Genomic DNA, 18741 nt, shown 5'->3' with positions numbered 1-18741 from the left:
CCATTTGATCAGGTTGGCACTGGAGGTACCACATATTTAAAGCTTCATTTTACCCTGATGATAAGAAAATTAAGGTGACTTCATAAAATTGCTTCGAAACACATCTGACCTAACACAACTCAGGATCTCTCTGTTTCTAATTAGTAATGATAATGATTATAAGCATATTGTGTTTGACCTCTGTCTCTGTACTTCTCCCAACCTTGCCATCAGTGGCACGCTGCTGGAGGGTGGGGGCAAGGGGTGGGTGAGAAATACCACGTGTGAATAGATACAGTTCATGAAAAATACCTTTCATTAAAATCCTGGTCACTTCATTGACTGATATTCTGTCTTTAGATTAAGAAAAAAATACATATGCCATGTGGCAACTCGGAATTATCATAGAAATTAGTAGTAGAAAAGAGCTATTAGATCCCATCTGGTCCCTCCCCGGGGGTCTGGGGGGCATTATCCCCCTTGGCCTGCCCCCTCCCGATTTGTCCGGCCTGGGGTGGTGTTTCGGAGCAGGCGTTCTGTAGCAGGGACCTCCACCGCACTCTGGACTTAATCTCACGGCTGGTGCCGATTCAGCCTTCTGCGGTGGAGTTTTTATTTCACAGGCTGTTACAGAAAGGTTCTTGGCAGAAATGAGAAGGATCTTTTTAGCAATTGGCTTGTCGAGTTTGCATGATGAGCTGGACACTCATCAGTCAAGGACGTTGGGCCAAGGCAAGAAAAAGTCATTTGCAAACAGGAAAATTCCGTTTGCTAGAGGTCCATTGTGATTTTTGTCACGTCACCTTCTCCACTTATGGAGCTGCTCATTACAAAAGCCACGCTTTGTTGTGTTGTTGGACACTGCTTTCTCCAGTCGGAATTAATGCGGCTTCAGAATAATCAGGTTTAAGGGGAAACACTATTTTTAAAAGTTCAAAGGATAGGATTCAGCATCATTTTAAAAATTCTTCAAGCTGCCACACTGAACTGAAGTGGATGTGGGCTTAGGGCCACTGATGCTCACATGAGTGAGGAAGTGCTCTTTCCCCAAATTGCTCATAAAATAGCTAGGTGGACATCTCAGAGGATGGCTTAGTATGGACGTTAGCAAAGGGAAAGTAATAAACTTATGATGTTGATCATTATAAAATGTTAAATATTTTTCTTTTGCCTTACACCTTGAGAAGATTTAATTAGTGCTATTCAAATAAATTATTTAAAACATTATTGGTAATCTTTATAATAGAGATATAATCAATGGGGAAAGCTTTGCAATCACTTAACTACTTTATTCTCTACTTTCTGCCTGCAAAAGAGCTAGTATTCAGGTCAAAAACCAAAGGTATAAGGAGAAGAAAAGTTAAGAAAAGTAGGAAAAAATAAGAGAAAAGAAAAGTGAAGGTGTTTGTATTTTTGTTCTTTAAAAAATTACTAAGTTTTAGATTTTTAAAATATTTATAGATATCTGCCTAGGCTATTAATAATGGACTGCTCCTTTAACACTATGTTAAAGCATCCTTGGCGCTCTCATTCACGTGCTTTAACAAAAATCTAACCTAGTTGCTGTCACCGCTGGTGTCTGGAATCCACTGCTTCACTGACATAAGCCTTAGGTTTGAAGTTTAAAAAATACCAAATAACCAAACACATCCTAATTGCGAGTGTCTCCTTGTATGGGTGTCTCCAGTCAGCCCCTGTGGGCTCGGAATCTGCCCAGCCAAGAGCTGGGGTTTGGGGTCCAGGGTGGAGCAGGCAGGTGTAGTCCTTGCCCCGTGCTGCCTGGAAGAGATAGGCAAACTAACCAAATCAAAGGCAGCCAGGGAGTGGGGCTGAGATGCCAGGGAGAGAGCTGTAGGCTGTGCTGGAGTGTTGTGAGGGGCACTGTCCCCAGGTGGCAGGACCGGGTCCTAGACAGAAGACACTGGAGCAAACAGAGGGACTCACAGTGTTCTTGAGTGGTCATCTTGGGCTCTTTAGGATTGTATGCATGGTCAGGTCCAGCGGGGTCCTGATGACTTTCACAGGAGTGAGCTTCCAGCAGAGATGGTCTTCTGAGTAGGACCAAGGAGCTGAGGGGATCCTAACTCTCTCACTTCATGGCCACCTTGGAGGTTCAGATCCTAGTACAGCAGCAGGGTCGCCTGATGCCAGGGCAAGAGGTAGGGGGTAGTTTGTAGGGTCCACCACCCCCAGCCCTCAAACCCTCCCAAGGGCTGAGAAGGTTATTAATGCCCTGGATATCCCTGAAACCTGGGCTTACGATATAACCCAGGTCCCAGTGCAGAATGAAAATGTGGGCCCTTTACTTAAAAAGCAGAGAAAGTGCCTTCAAAGAGGCTAAAATATAAAGCATTTTCCATTCTCTGGCAATTTTTCTCTAACTTGTCATGGTGTTTTTTAATTTGCTGTTTAACAGCATTTTAGATAAAGGAATGTTAAAAATTTAGATGATTAGCGTTACTTTTTTATTCTTTATATTGTGCAATGTCAGTTTAGTATGCAAAACATAAAAGCATCTAACTCAGGTATGGAACCACTGGAATTACCCAGTTCATATTTCATAACTTGTGTGTAGATGCCAGGACTGAAAACACTGCACAAAAGAAACTTCTCTGGTTTTATTTCACTCTGCCTGTGTACTAAACTTACCTTCAGTTTACAGACGAGTCAGGACTGACTAGAAAAGGAACCATGGGCATCATTTTCCTCTTTCCCTCTGTGTCATCATTTTTAGAGGAAATTGTTGCCTAACACAAGGAAGTAACACAACTCAGGACACATAGGGTCCGTTGGTGGTTTGTGTTTGTTAGGATACCATAGGCTTGTTTTTCTCAGAGTGAGTTCTGGTTCAGATGGAGAGCCTGTCTTCCCCAGGGAGTCAGCCCCCACCCCAGCTAGTGACCAGTACTCAACTCAGATATGTCCACTGGGATTCAGTTCTGGGTGATATTTAATCAGAAGTAGAAATATAGGCAGTTCTATATCAATTTTGTTCAGTAATATCCACGAAGAAGGGATTCCCTGGTAGCTTAGCTAGTAAAGAACCCACGTGCAATGCAGGAAAGTCTGATTCGATTCTTGGGTTAGGAAGATCCCCTGGAGAAGGGATAGGCTACCCACTCCAATATTCTTGGGCTTCCCTGATGGCTCAGACAGTAAAGAATCCACCTACAATGCAGAAAACCTGGATTTGATCCCTGGGTTGGGAAGATTCCCTGGAGGAGGGCATGTCAACCCACTCCAGTATTCTTGCCTGGAAAAAGAGAGGAGCCTGAAAGGCTGTGGTCCATTGAGTCATAAAGAGTCTGACACAACTGAGTGACTAAGCACAGCACAGCATTCAAAAAGACATAACAATTGTTACTAAACTGAGGACTGGGGGCATTGGTGGAACGAATGTGCCTTTTGGAGATCTTTTCTGAGCAATAAACCCAGCTTAGACTTAACATTAGAGGAGTTCCTGTCTGGGGTACCCTGCTGTATGCTAAGCAATCAAACAGTCACAACTGTGTTGAAGGCTCGTAGGAGATTGAAAAATAGCACTGTCTTACAGGATTCCCCCAAAGAATGTGAATTCGGCAGGGATCTGTTTGGCAAAGCACCTTCAGTGACGTCTCATTCTGGCCCCCCCTGCCTCCCGGGTTTCTGGTCACTTCCTCCGTGGGCCTTTGTCCTGCAGCCCCTGTCCTGCTGAGAGATGTGGGCCAGCTCACCAGTCTTCTGCTTTTCCCGTCCCCTGTGGGCCATCAGGGGGCCCAGACCTGTGCCTGGAGGGCTGCGGACAGGACCTGCCATGTGTCTTATTGCAGGTTCTGGGCCAGCTCGAGGTTCCCAAATCAGACTGCGGTTGACTCAGGTTTCTGGAACCGTCAGGCTAGGGCTTCCCTGCTCCTGCTCAGAGAACTCATGTTAGGAGAGGCTGCACACAGCGGGCAGTGGGCCTGCTAGGAGGAGGTCTCCCTAAACCACACAGACGGTGGCCTCTAAAAGTGCACATCCCCCTCTGGGAGCGCATGATCTCCATGGTCAGTGTGGATGGAGGTGCCTATCATGTTGGCCCTCCTTCGCCAGTGAAGTTTAGCATCATTTTCCATCAGCAGGGAGACTTGATGATTTCAGAGCATCTCTTTTTAGACTGCTAACTTCTTCCTATCATTGCTCAGTCGTGTTCTCAGTTTACACACTTTCAGAAATGGCCCCTCTTCCTAAAACTGTAACCATTCTGTTTCCTTCCCTTGCCCCTGGGACCTCTGTTCTCTCTCCTCAGAAGACCTTACGTCCCTCCGTTTGTCTTCACACACTTGAGAGAAGTGTAGGAAGAGGAGGCAGACGGTGCCAGGTGGTGCGGGGTCAGTGACACATTTGTCAACATGGTCTGTGTTCTGCCACGCGCCAGGCACTGTCCTAGCTGCTGAGAACAGGAATACGAATAAATATTCCAAGTGAGGGCACAGCATCTGCTCAGGACCGCACTCTGAGAGAATGCATCACGTTTGAGGCCCACAGATGCTTCTGTCCAGCAGAGTGCAGGACAGACCAACACACACACACACATTCATATGCACGCACACACACGTCTGGAAGGACAGAGGTGATAAAGGCATTGCAGGGATAACAGGAGGGGCTCTGAAAAGACCTGAGGGTCTGGCCTGCAGCAGAGGAAGACGGGGCACCTCCCTCAGGCAGGTGGCCTGCTAGATGTGTGGAGGGTGACAGGAAGAGGATCAAGGCCAGACGGCCTGGAGCATCCCCTTAAAGAGTAGATTTGGGAGGAGTGGGGGACTGAGAGAGATGGGTGGAGGAAATGGGGAGAGCAAGGAGGAGGGGAGTGAAGGGTCACCTCAGCAGGTGGGCAAGCAGAATCCATATCCCTGCAGGGTTCAGCCTCAGCACCAAGGCCCCAGCCTTCACCTGGAACACTGGGAGAAACAGGAGCCTAGAGCTGAACAGCTTCAGGGAAGAGAAACACATGCCAGATAATAGCAGCGCCGCTGGGAGAGGAGATGCTCCTGGCTGGAGTCAGAGTGCTCAGGATGGAGCATGCTTGGGGTCAGGGGTCACAGTCCATCGGTGGGGGATGGGGGCGAGGGGGTGAGGCGTGCATACTGTTTTTCTAGTCTACCTGCTGAGCTGCCTGAAGGCAAAGTAGAGCTGCAGTAGGGACTTCAGCTGCTTGACATCCACTCCAGGGTACATTCTGCTAAGGGCAGCAAGCGTTTGATAAGTTTATGTTTGGCTGCACTGGGTCTTTGTTGCTACACAGGCTTTGTCTAGCTGCGGTGCACTGGCTGCTCATGGCAGTGGCTTCTCTCATTGCAGAGTGTAAGCTCTAGGATATGTGGGCTTAAAAATAGTTGGGGCACATGGGCTTAGCTGCTTGATGGCAATTGGAATCTTCCCAGACCAGGGATCAAACCCGAGTCCCCTGCATTGGCAGGTGGATTCTTGACCACTGGACTACCAGGGAAGTCCACATTTGATAAATTGCTGGCCAGCACACCCTCTTTCAGAAGACAGAGGAAGCAGACACTGGGAGCTATATCTTAGATGCATTCATTTGCTCAGCATCAGCGAAAGGCTGACTTGGATGTTGCCGAAAGTAAGTTTGTCCCAGAGTTTGTGTAAGAATAACAGAATAAACCACAAGCAGACTTGTGCTCTGATACCTTGGAAGCATATTTCAAAAGGTAGAGAATAAAGAAATGGCATGTTTCCAGGGATGGCTTGAGGCTGTGGAGGGGAAAAAGAAATGAGATTTGGTATTTTATTAGAAAATGAAAACTTTCTCTGAGAAAGAAAAAGGGAGGTGGGGTAGAGGAAGCCCCCATTGTAGCCGCATGGCGTGGGGTCTGCGGAGACTCCGTTCTGAGGGTCGCTCTCCACGGTGCTCATGGGAAGTCTTCACTGCGAACCCCATTCCATCTGTCCACCAGCTTTTTCATCTGGGAGCTGGCAGAAGTGTCTTGGTGTATGAATGAAGACTCAAAACACTGAGAACACAATAAGAAAAAAGAGCGAATTGGCCCCTGCCAGTAAGATCCATCCTCCAAGGCCACATATATCGGGTTGTGGAACAAATTTACAACAGTGATCTCAGAACCAGGAGAATTGTTTCTTCAGAAGTCATGTAAATTAAGGATGCACCCAGAACTGAAAACAGGAAACTGTTTTCCTCATTTTCAGATAGGATTAAAGGATGAATTGGGGCAGATTGTATAGTCCCTTGTGCGTGTAAGCCTCCAGAAAAGGATGAGTCCACATAGAATGAAGTATCCCAAACACATGCATGATATTTGATAAGATTACTCATTTCAGAAGTTAGAGAAAGCTTGTAAATATACATCTTAATTTTGGTTAAACACCAGATAAAATATCATAACCGTCTGGCCCATGGGAGAGGGTTCAGGCCTACAGAAGCTGGGCGACTTTACTGTGGCTAAATATAAATGCAGTCGTTTGTGGCCACCGACCAACCGGGGCCTTAGTGTCTGGTCCCATGTGGGCCGAGGCTTTGCTCAAGTCCACTTCCGTCCAGCAATTTTCACAAAGGTCTAGAAAACCTGTTTATCAAAGTAAATACCATTTTTAAGGGAAACTGAGAGGGCGAACTTGATCCAAGGCAACATCAGAAATGAGGATCATCTCAACAGATGAGTCTACCAAACTCAAACCATCCAGATAAGACCAAGAGGGGAGCCCAAAAAGCCACACCCGTGGGCTTAGCTGGGTTCCTAGAGGCCAAGGGTGACTCCGCGTGGCCATAGGTGGTGTTTGCAACCCGAGTATCATGACTGAGCACAGATTTGAGATCCAGGACATGAGGGTGAGACCGCATCAGGAGGAACAGGCATGGTCCCTGCGCCACTCTTGGCACACATGGCAAATAGGGGTGTCACTCTGGGACCACATCATAAGAGCCCAACCAACCCAGAGCAGGTCCAGAGAAGCCGGTCCATACAGCTCAAGGAGAAAAACCAAGAAGGAATGGTCTCAGGAGCCTGGGGGGTCAGAGAGGAGCAAGGGCTGCAGAATGGGGAGCAGTGAACAGAGGCATCCAGGAAGAGGGTTCTAGATCAATGTTGGAGCAAACATGCGAAACCCAAGAGCCCAAAAACCAGCCACCTGCAACTGAATCTGGCCCCTCAGATGGACCTTGTATAAACTGTAGCGGCCTCCAGCGTCACTCGTAAAAATTGAATTTGTCAGGCAGGTTGAGAAGTTGAGAGATTGTGCATTTTACAAAATCTAGATTTCTGATTTTTCTTAAAGAATCAAAACCTCTGACCCCACAGGGCCTCCCCTGCTGTTGGCAGCAATCAGCCTCCTAACCAGCTGGCTGCCTGTCCCCCTGTTCACCACAGACCCCTGGACCACGTCTCCCTGACACTGAGACCCAGAGCCCCATTTGTCCCCCTCCTAGGGGAGATGAGATGGTCAGAAGGCCACACAGGTGAAACAGAGCCTGGTCCTAAGTGAGAGCCCAGTAAGTGTCACCATGGTCTTTATCACACTGCAAGCCTGGTTGTTGTTCAGTTGCTCAGTCATGTCTGACTCTTTGTGACCCCATGGACTGCAGCACGCCAGCCCTCCTTGTCCTTCACCATTTCCTGGAGTTTGCTCAAACTCATGTCCATTGAGTTGATAATGCCATCCAACCACCTCACCTTCTGTTGTCCCCTTCTCCTCCTGCCTTCAATCTTTCCCAGCATCAGGGTCTTTTCTAATGAGTCAGCCCTTCACATCAAGTGGCCAAAGTATTGGAGCTTAAGCTTCAGCATCAGTCCTTCCAGTGAATATTCAGGGTTGATTTCCTTTAGGATTGACTGGTTTGATCTCCTGGCAGTCCAAGGGACTTAAGAGTTTTCTCCAGCACCACAGTTCAAAAGCATCAATTCTTGGGAACTCAGCCTTCCTTTTGGTCCAGTTCTCACAACCATATGTGACTGCTGGGAAGACTAGCTTTGACTAGACAGATCTTTGTTGGCAAAGTGATATCTCTGCATTTTAATACACAGTCTAGGTTTGACATAACTTTTCTACCAAGGAGCAAGTGTCTTTGAATTTCATGACTGCAGTCACCATACACAGTGCGAGCCTGGGCCCTTAAATACCAGTGTTTCCGATCTCTGTTGTGGATTGTGGAAGCGCCCATCCATGGAATCAGGTCTCAGAAGTACTTTTCACCATCAGAGGTGCTCAGATGAAGGCTGGAGATCACTCCTCCCTTCTGTGTAGAAAGTCCACCTCCCCTCACCCCCTGTGAAAGCCTGGTACCCAAGAAGGGGCAGGCACTACCTGTATCCTTGCGTACCAACCAGGAACCAAGCCAGAGGGAAGCACATGGTGGTGCCAAGGGGAACCTTCAAGGAGGGAGAAGAAGACACCACTTTGCTGTTTTTGCTGCAGATTCATGACCCATCACGGTTAGACAGATGCACATCCCTCCACGAAAAGCTAGTGTGACTCTAACAATGTGCACAGAAGCCAGGCTGACACCTTGCTTCGTGAAATAGCACTAGCAGCGCCCCTTCTCCTCACTTCCCACTCAGATCCATGGCTGGTCCACTCTATCTCATCCCAACCTTCACAGGGGGTGTTCCTCCTCACTGGGGTGTGGGGACCCCCCAGGATTCCCCTGGGTCACCCCCATTCCCCCCCACCAGTGGTTGTCTGTCTGCTGTGACCCAGGGGCCTCCCATTCCTCAGCTGTCCGTGTACCTGCCAGACCAGCCATCTCTAGCCTCTTCTGTCTCCTGATTGACTAGAAGCTGTCCATTCCTCCTAGGACTTTATAAACATGCATATGTGTGAAGGGAGAGCCAAAGAGGAGAGATTCATTCAGTTTTTTAAAGAAAACATTTTGGAAAACAAGACAAAAATGACTCATATTTTATAAAACAGCATTTCTTTTTCAAAATTGAAAATCTTCATTTTCCAAGAAATAGAGCTCTACAAATAGAGTATATATCTCTGTACAGAAAGACACACTTTAAGTCCTTTCCCCATTATTGAGTGTTTACCTTGCAGCTGAATCCCCCAACATAGTGTTTTGCGCATATTGCTTTTCTATCACTTTGTAAATAATAACGCTTACATCACCACCGCAAAAAGTTATTGAAGGACATTTAGGTGGAAATCTCAACAATTGGAATGGTGACTTTATATCTGATTTAATTTTTAATTTTTAAATTTATGTTTCTATGTGTTTATGTATTTTTGGCTTCGCTGGGTCTCCCTTGGTGCACGTGGGCTTTCTCTAGTTGCTGCAAGTAGGGGCTATTCTTCCTCGTGTCACCTGGGCTTCTCGTGGTGTGGCTTCTCTTACTGGGGAGCACAGGCTGTGGGGCCGCTTCGGTAGCTGCAGCTCAAGGGCTCTAGAACATGGGCTCAGTAGTATGACCAATGGGTTTAGTTGCTCCGAGACTTGTGGGATCTTTCCTGATCAGGCATCGTCAAACCCAGGTCCCCTGCACTGGCAGACGGATTCTTATCCACTGGTTTTTAATTAATAGAAGTGTATTGAGAGCCATGAAAAGTAAGTGATGGCTATTTAGTCATCCCATATTCTCAGAGCCATGAAAAGTAAGTGATGGCTGTTTAGTCATCCTGTATTCTTAGAGCTGTTAATAGTTAGAGAGATGGGTTCGAACAGCGTTCAGGTTACAGAAGAGCAGCCAGGAAGGAGGTCTGGAGGTGAAGCAGTGAAACCCAGGATCCACAGGAGTGGTGTGGTCCTTCAGTCTGAGACCTCAAGTGACACTGCCTCAGAGTCTCTTTCTGAATCCTAGGGATACGGTCATATAGGGTTGTCTTTTTCATTTGTAACTGTATGTAAATTTCCTACCGCTAGTAACTCGCCATAGCGAAGTCCTGGCTGCCCAGCTCCTGCCACCGGCCAATCTGCACAGGCAAGGCTGTCAGCTGAAGTCACTTGTTGGGGAGTTCACAAACTCTGGTTACAGCTGCGTGTGTCGGTAGCCTTAAGGGAAGTGTAATCAGCCAGAGAGATTAATTTGCATCTCAATAAGAAGAGAGTTGGGAGGAAGCTCTGGGGTCTGGTGCTGGAAGGTTGTGGAAGAAATCTCCCCAGGCACAAAAGCCTCCACTGCCTCCTCCAACCCAGTGGAGGACACTGTCTGAGGTTTTGTTTCCATAGGGACCAGCAGCCTGCTGGGTCTCGAAAGAATCTCGGTTTGCACTGTAATCATTTGGTCATGATGACACAAATTCCACTGTTGTTCCCCGATACAGATTGCTGTTAGAAAGATGCTAAAAAAAGTGGAGACGGTCATCCTGTCAAGAGTAGGCAAGAGGGTATTGGCTGACCCTTCTCACCTTTCTCCATAGTGCTGCTAGGATTTCTAGGCATTTAACATCTATGAATGTCGGAATATTCAAAGAGCGAAAGGTCATTCCATAAATGATGCATTTCTTTCGAGTTCAGCTGGTTACTTTGGGAATGGCACAGCTTCACAGGGAGCCATTATTCCTGATTCTACCACACTCTTCAGCAGTAGGCAAACAAGAGTATGAATTTTAAGATGCAGGCGACGAAGAAATATGGACCCTCCTGGCCATGGAGCATGGAAAAACTTTTGGCCATTACACACCTTTTTATAATCCTAGCGAAACTACAAAGAGGCCTCCCTAACCTTAACTCTGAAGATCACAAAATGGTATTGATTTAAAATTTAGTGGTCATTTTCGCAGACTTTATACTTTTTAGAGAGCTTCTACTGGTGAAGAACACACCTGCCAATGCAGGAGACATAAGAGACGTGGGTTCAATCCCTGGCTCAGGAAGATCCCCTGGAGGAGGACATGGCAACCCACTCCAGAATTCTTGCCTGGGAAATCCCACGGACAGAGGAGCCTGGCAGGCTATGGTCCATACGATCTCAAAGAGTCGGACACGACTGAAGTGACTTAGCACGCACACACACACGCATACCTTTCAGAGCAGATCTTCATGGTCTTGGAATTCTGCAGTTGAGCTTGGTGAGAGGAGGCCTGTGCCATCTAACACACCAGGTCCCTCTGTTAGAACCAGGGGGCTCACCCATAGTGTTTCTGGGGGAGAACTTTTATTTCTAGTTTATTTTGTCCTCTCTCAAATAATTCATTGGCTCCAGCTTCAAAGTGAGAAAACAAAAAAGAGTGAGGAAAAAAACTGAATCCTACATTATGAACTGTTGCACACCAACTGAACTCTCTTTAAAAAAAAAAAAATAAGGCTTTTAAATTTATCCTCTCATCTTGGAGAGGGGAAGACATGAGTTTCCTAAGGCTGATCTCTCCCAGTACACACATTGCAGCAAGACATCGGAACCTCTTAATCCAACATTAATCAAATTTCAGTTTACTAATTATCGGTCCCATTTTAAAAGGAACACGATGCCATAAACAGCATCCCAGAGCATTTAGCAGTCTCTGCAGTTAGAATCAACATGTTCGAAAGTGAGACTTTCTGTTATTCAGATCTCCAAAAAGGGTAATACATGCCTTATGATAATAAGGGATCATACAAAGCCGAAGAGGGACAAAGTAGACCAATCCATGTGGTGATCCCTTTTGGGCCTGTCAACCTCAGTGTCTGCAGTGGGCTCCCTGCGGGTTTTGCACCCGAGTAATCTGCAACACACACAAGTAAATTTTTTTTTTAAATCAAAGTGGAATGCTTCCTTGGTCATCTGCAGGGGAGAACAATCCACATGCCATCACGTTGGCCTTGAAAGGGTGTCCTCTCTAGTTTACTCAGCGGCATTTTACCAAACTCTACAATGAGTACTTTGAAAGTTGTACTTCTAATATGTCTCTGGGTTCTGTACTTTGAAAGGTCTTCCCTGCTGGCTCAGATGGTAAAGGATCTGCCTGCAGTGCAGGAGACCTGGATGAAAGCATTTGACTTTATACCCTGGGACTTGACAGAGACCCCTGGGGCTGGGGTGGGGGGTGCTGGAAGCTCTGAGGATCATGGCCAGGGCCCCCATCTACCCTCCCAAGATGCGATCACGTGTCCTGCGTGGGAGCTATGCAGGAGTCATGTGGACTTCACGTTGTATTGTGCACATGCCTTTAACTTGAGAAGTACAAGCTGCCTCAGTTTCCAACAGTGTGGCATGTTTCCAAAATGCACACTATTTTAACCTGATGACTCCTGGGACATTGCTCATTATGACTTACAAAGCCACGTCTGGTATCACAGGTGTCCAATGATCTCATTACTTTCATCAGAATCATAAAAATATGAAATGATACAGTATATAGTGGTTTATGATATTAATAGTTCTCTTCAGCTTATTTCTTCTAATGCTTCTTCATTCCAGTCTCCAACCTTCCTAACTTGGTCCTGGGACATTAAAGAACACCGAATATGTGTTCCTCCGCTGTGTCCACCCATTTAAATGCTCCACCACAAAGCTTTCGTCCTTAATCCATCAGTGATCCATGAAGGAACTGCCTCCTGAAAAAAAAACAAAAACAAAAAAAAATGGGGCCTGCTAGTCATCTTAAGCCAGCCCTTAAGATGCCAAGTCCCTTTGGTCCTGCCTTCATTTGCCTATGAAGCGGGATGTGGGTCTGTGGGCGCATCCCGGCGTGGAGGCAGATGTGAGCCTGGAAGCGCAGGCTCATACCTCCACAAAGGCGAGCAGGCACGCTGATGGGATTCTGAATTTATAAGCAGAGTTCCAGAACTCCCCCAGGGCCTACTTTTCAAAGGCAAATTAGTATGTTTGCAACTTGATCCCTGGGCAACTTTTGACAGTTGTTCTAAGAATAATAAAACAGATGGACAGAATAGATTTTGGGGTCTCCATCCAAACTGCCGTCCTCGGTGGAATTTAAAGAAGGCGCAGCCTCGCAGGGGGGCCTCTATGGCTAACCCCTCTGCTCTGCCCTCTGTGCCCCGAGAACCAGAACTTTCTCCCCAGAGATGAAAATTGTTATCACATTGTGTCCTCCCGAGGAGAGGTTAGCTTGCTGATGAAAAGTAAGTAGGATGTGTGTTTTCTTCATATTTGTAAGATGATATGAACTGAACTGAGATACTTTGAATTAACACTCTCAAGAACCCAATTTTACGAGGAAGAAATTTAAGTTAGTTTTACATTTACGGAATATTTTCAGAGGATTTTTGACCTGTTTAAATCAAGGAGAGCCTCTTTTGAATGTCCTGGAAATACTGCTGCTGCTGCTAAGTCGCTTCAGTCGTGTCCAACTCTACACGACCCCATAGACGGCAGCCCACAAGGCACCCTGTCCCTGGGATTCTCCAGGCAAGAACACTGGAGTGGGTTGCCATTTCCTTCTCCAATGCATGAAAGTGAAAAGTGAAAATGAAGTCGCTCAGTCATGTCCAACTCTTAGTGACCCCATGGACTGCAGCCCACCAGGCTCCTCTGTCCATGGGATTTTCCAGGCAACAGTACTAGAGTGGGGTGCCATTGCCTTCTCCTCCTGGAAATACTATCTACTCATTAATTTGGGAAAGCAGAATTGATATCCTCTCTGACAGGATGAAACTAAGATCATGGCATCTGGTCCCATCACTTCATGGGAAATAGATGGGGAAGCAGTGGAAACAGTGTCAGACTTCATTTTTGTGGGCTCCAAAATCACTGTAGATGGTGATTGCAGCCATGAAATTAAAAGACATTTACTCCTTGGAAGGAAAGTTATGACCAACCTAGATAGCATATTGAAAAGCAGAGACATTACTTTGCCAACAAAGGTCCATCTAGTCAAGGCTATGGATTTTCCAGTGGTCATGTATGGATGTGAGAGTTGGACTGTGAAGAAAGCTGAGTGCCAAAGAACTGATGCTTTTGAACTGTGGTGTTGGAGAAGACTCTTGCAAGTCCCTTGGACTGCAAGGAGGTCCAACCAGTCCATTCTGAAGGAGATCAGCCCTGGGATTTCTTTGGAAGGAATGATGCTAAAGCTGAAACTCCAGTACTTTGGCTATCTCATGTGAAGAGTTGACTCACTGGAAAAGACTCTGATGCTGGGAGTGATTGGGGGCAGGAGGAGAAGGGGATGACAGAGGATGAGATGGCTGGATGGCATCACTGACTCAATGGACATGAGTTTGAGTGAACTCTGGGAGTTGGTGATGGACAGGGAGGCCTCGCATGCTGCGATTCACGGGGTTGCAAAGAGTCGGGCACGACTGAGCGACTGAACTGAACTGAACTTACAGGATGAATATTCTCTGCACATAACCACCTATGTGCACATTAGAAGTCCTCTTCATCAGAAAACAGCACTTAGGGGCTTCCCTGGGGGTCTACTGGTTAAGACTTCACCTTCCTATGCAGGGAGTGTGGGTTCGATCCCTGGTCAGGGAGCTATCGCACATGGCTTGCAACCAAAAAACCAAAACAAAAAACAGAAGCAATGTTGTAACAAATTAAAGACATTAAAAAAATGGTTCACAATTTTTAAATACTTAGAAAATAGCATTTAAATGATCTCAGTGAGGAAAACAAATTATTTCTGTGTTTATGTGCTGTAAATTCTCTCTCCCAATGCCTATGTATTTGTGCATAAACAGCTCACATAAACTGGGCTTCCCAGGTGGCACCAGTGGTAGCAAGCCCACCTGCCAGTGCAGGAGACATAAAAGACGCAGGTTTGATCCCAGAGTCAGGAAGATCCCCTGGAGGAGGGTATGGCAACCCACTTAAATAATCTTGCCTGGAGAATCCCATGAACGGAGGAGCCTGTTGTGCTACAGTCCGCAGGGTCTCATAGTCAGAAATGACCGAAGTGACTTAGCAGGCACACACACACACCTCACATAAACTACCTTTTGTGGAATCTCAGATCTCTTTTGTTGTTGTTTGATCGCTAAGTCGTGTCCCACTGTTTGTAACCCCATGGACTGCAGCCCGCCAGGTTCCTCTGTCCTCCACTGTCTCCCAGAGTTTGCTCAAATTCATGTCTGTTGAGTTGGTGATGCTATCCAACCATCTCATCCTCTGTCATCCCCTTCTCCTGCCTTCAGTCTTTTCCAGCATTAGTGTCTTTTTCCAGTGAGTCGGCTCTTTACATCAGGTGGCCGAAGTATTGGAGCTTCAGTAACAGTCATAGTCCAGTGAATATTCGGGGTTGATTTCCTGAGCTAAGTGTTGGCTTAAACTCAGATCAGGATGAGACGTGCTCTCCTTTTAATTTACTGGCTTTCTCTGAGATAAATGTCCATCCTGTTCAAACGCTCCTTTCCCTAGATTCATGTGCCCCAGCTATCACACTTTGGGCTGTAAACAGTACACATGTAGGTGGCAGACAAGCTGTGCTTTGGGGTCCCCAAGTCGCCTGAGTGATTGTGAGGTACACACACTGGGATCCCTGGTTTCCTTAATGGGTTTATCATTCAACCAGTTGTTTAACCAGAGTTCCACTGATGACAACTCAATAGGAAAGCATCTTTTTTTCTTTTTTAGCATAAAAGCAGTTTAAAACCTGTTTCTAGCTCTCATGTTGGGCAATGTCACTGACAGTCACAGTGGACCCTTCTGGTCAAGGCTTGATTCTGTCTAAGAAGCTTCCACCGTCTTCCATCCTTAGCAGCAGTTTTCCTACAAGGGCTGCATGAATTGTTAGGTGCGTCACTTTGATGTGGTCCTCAAACTAGCAGGTGATGCCCAAGAGCTGGCCTCACACAGACCTGGGGTTTCAGTTTCCATAAAAAGTTCCTTGGCTTTTATTTTTATGATTTATTTATTTGGCCATGTCGGGTCTTTGCTGCAGTGCACAGACTTTCTAGTTGTGCCTTGCAGGCTCAGTAGTTGTGGCACACAGGCTTCGTGGCCCCATGGCATGTGGGATCTTAGTTCTCTGGCCAAGGATCGAACCTGTGTCCCCTGAATTGCATGGTGGATTCTTAGCCAGTGGACCACCTGGGATCCCTCCTTGGCTTAAAAAAAAAAAAAAAAAAATATATATATATATATATATATATATAATTTCATTTATTTATTTATGGCTGTGCTGGGGCTTCGTTGCTTTGCTCAACCTGTGGCTATCGGGGGCTACTCTCTAGTTGCCGTGCATGGGCTTCTTATTGTGCTGTGCTCTTGTTGCGGAGCATGGGCTCCCGGGCCTGCAGGCTTTAGCAGTTGTGGCACATGGACTTAATAGTTGCAGCTCCCAGGCTTTAGAGTCCTGGCTTAGTATTTGTGGCACACGAGCTTAGTTGCTCTGCAGCATGAGATCTTCCTGGATTGGGGATCGAACCCATGTCTCCTGCATTGACAGCCAGGTTCCTTACCCCTGAGCCACCAGGGAGGCCCCCTCCTTGGTTTTCAACAAGCATCTTTAACTCTATCTGTTTCCTTACCTGTAAGATGAGGGTAATAACTCCTCACAGACAGATCATTGTAAGGATGTATGGGAGGAAGAACATATAAAAGGAATCAATCCACAAAACATAACCCACATCCAGCTGCTTCTCCCCACCCATCATCCCCACTCTGAGCCTGTCTCCCTAGAAAACTCAGCAGCAACCAGAGTTTCTCCTCTAAAGTAGAAATAAGAGCTTGTCCCAGTTCAGAAGCCTCCAGTTACCTCCCCACTCCCTGACGTGACAACTAAGACTGTACAGCTGACCACGGCCTCCCAACTCTGTTTCCGGCTCCTGCCCCACGTCCAGCCCAATCTACACTTGCTGTAGCAGCCAGAGCCAGCCTGCTAAAATGTGGGTCAGACTTCAGGGCTTACCCGGCCCACCCTCTCCAGGGGGCTCCCCCTCACTGAGAATCAATGCCAGAGTCCTCCTGGGAGGCCCGAGTGCCCAGTGCCCTCTGCCTGAAGCTCTGTTCTCCAGATGTCCACTGGCTCAGCCTCTCAGCACGCCCCCACCAAGCTCCCACACCTGCACACACACCTCCGCCATCTCCTTGCTCACCTGCACTCTATTTACAGTGTAAATTTACCACCTAGTACACTCACTTGACTCACGTCATGCCCCCTGCCCGAGGGTAGGGGTTTCATCTGTGGGGTTCACTGATGGTTCCAAGAGTGAGAGTTGAAATCTCCAACCTCAGGGATCTTGAGGGCACTGGTGGGGTGCTGGCCAGGGTGCCGCCCATGCTGGCACTCCCCAGGTGAATACCAGCCCTGGGTGTGGCTTCCGCACCTGCCACAGAGTCAACACTTTGTTTGGTAAATACTTGTTGAGCAAATGCATAAATTCAGCCCCTCATCATCACAGAAAAGGTCATCAAATTGAGAGCATCTGTCTTCCTATAAAAAAAAAAAGAAAGAAAGAAAGATGAGTCATTCATCTTTATGTCCACAGCTTTTATAAGAACTTTCTCAGGAGAGCAAGATCAAGCCCTCACATGGTGCAAAAGCTTTGTGTGTCCTGACCTGCCTCATCCAGTAGACGAGAGGAACAATACTCTATAAGAATAAAATTCAAGATTTCAGCACAGAGCGTCAGGTGGCCCTCGAGACATCCCCATGAGGTGCATGAGAGAGCCAGGCTGAGCCCCTCCCAGTCTCATCCTCAGGACTGGTTCTGATCTGGCCAATAGCAGGTGACAAGGCAGAAAGGGTGTCCCACTCAGGCGAGCTTAATTTACTTCTCAATGGCATTTGTCTGTTTGGCTGCACTAAGTCTTCGTTGTGGCATGAGGGATCTTTTTAGTTGGGGCATGCAAGCTCTCAGTTGCAGCACGTGGGATCTAGTTCTCTGACCAGGAATCGAACCCAGGCCCCCTGCATTGGAGTGTGGCATCTTAGCCATTGGACCACCAGGGAAGTCCCTGCTTCTCAATTTTAGATCAAAGTTATTTTAATTTTAACAGAATTTTAGAATTTTAGTACAAGTCCTAGCCTGGTCCTCTCACTGCTGGAGGCCTGCGGGATAAAGTCAAGCCCTCTGCAAAGGCTTGAAAAGGTGGTGGTGGAAGAGGACCTCATGCATCCTCAGGGCTGGCAGGGCTCAGCTGGGTGGTTCACACGCGGGTCTGGCGCCTGCCCTGGTGCAGTTGGACCAGCCACGGGCTGGCTAGGCATCCTCACTCCCTGGCAGCCTTCCCACTTGGTGAGCTGGGGTCCCCTCATAGCAGAATGACCTCCCAGCCACCAGACTGAACACATGGCTGCCTGGGGCTCGCAGAAACCCAGGCCAAAGGCCCGAGGCTTTTCATCGTCTAACCTTGGAAGTCCCAGAGCTGTTAGCCTAGGCAGGTCCCCAGGCTGGCACACACTCAACCTGCTGAGGACAGCGGCAGCCTGCTGTGAGTGAGGGAAGGTGGGTGACCAGCAGGCACCCCTGCCCGACTTCCACAGACCATGTGGTCTGACCCCCTCAGCCAGGGCATGTCCTGACGCACCTGCCCGCCCCCCACCCCCAGCTGGACAAAGACCATGTCTTCCTTGGCTTCCTCATCTTTTAGTCTCCAGCATCTGACCTGCTAAGAACTCAGGAGGTGTTAGTTCAGTTAAAATCCGAAATGCAAACACTTTAAGGAATTTCCAAGAGGGGAAAGCAAACTCTAGTACCATCTATTTAATGACACAAGATGTTTTTATGCTGACAAGGAGGAAATGACTTATAATGGGTACCAAAGAGAAATAGATGATTATAAATGACTTCTTAATCCAAAGAATGTAATCATAAAAGCAGTAAAACTGAGTTCACTTGCTTCTATGTCTACAGAAGCACATATTTAAAGGGTGAATTTTGTCCTTAGCTTAATTTCTTTGGGTTTCTTATTTTCATTTTAGTCTGTTCTCTTTAATCCTGTAATT

The 18741-nt window shown here is 47.1% G+C and overlaps 1 protein-coding gene across 5 annotated transcripts in view; it reads left to right on the top strand.

Moving 5' to 3' along the window:
- RALGAPA2 (Ral GTPase activating protein catalytic subunit alpha 2) overlaps window positions 1-18741 on the top strand; it is a 270985-nt gene that overhangs the window by 195592 nt on the left and 56652 nt on the right. The gene's annotated exons all lie outside the window — the stretch shown is intronic.

This window comes from Budorcas taxicolor, chromosome 13 (genome assembly GCF_023091745.1).
Source record: "Budorcas taxicolor isolate Tak-1 chromosome 13, Takin1.1, whole genome shotgun sequence".
Taxonomy (NCBI): Eukaryota; Metazoa; Chordata; class Mammalia; order Artiodactyla; family Bovidae; genus Budorcas; species Budorcas taxicolor.
This window is presented reverse-complemented; position numbering and strand designations above follow the sequence as displayed.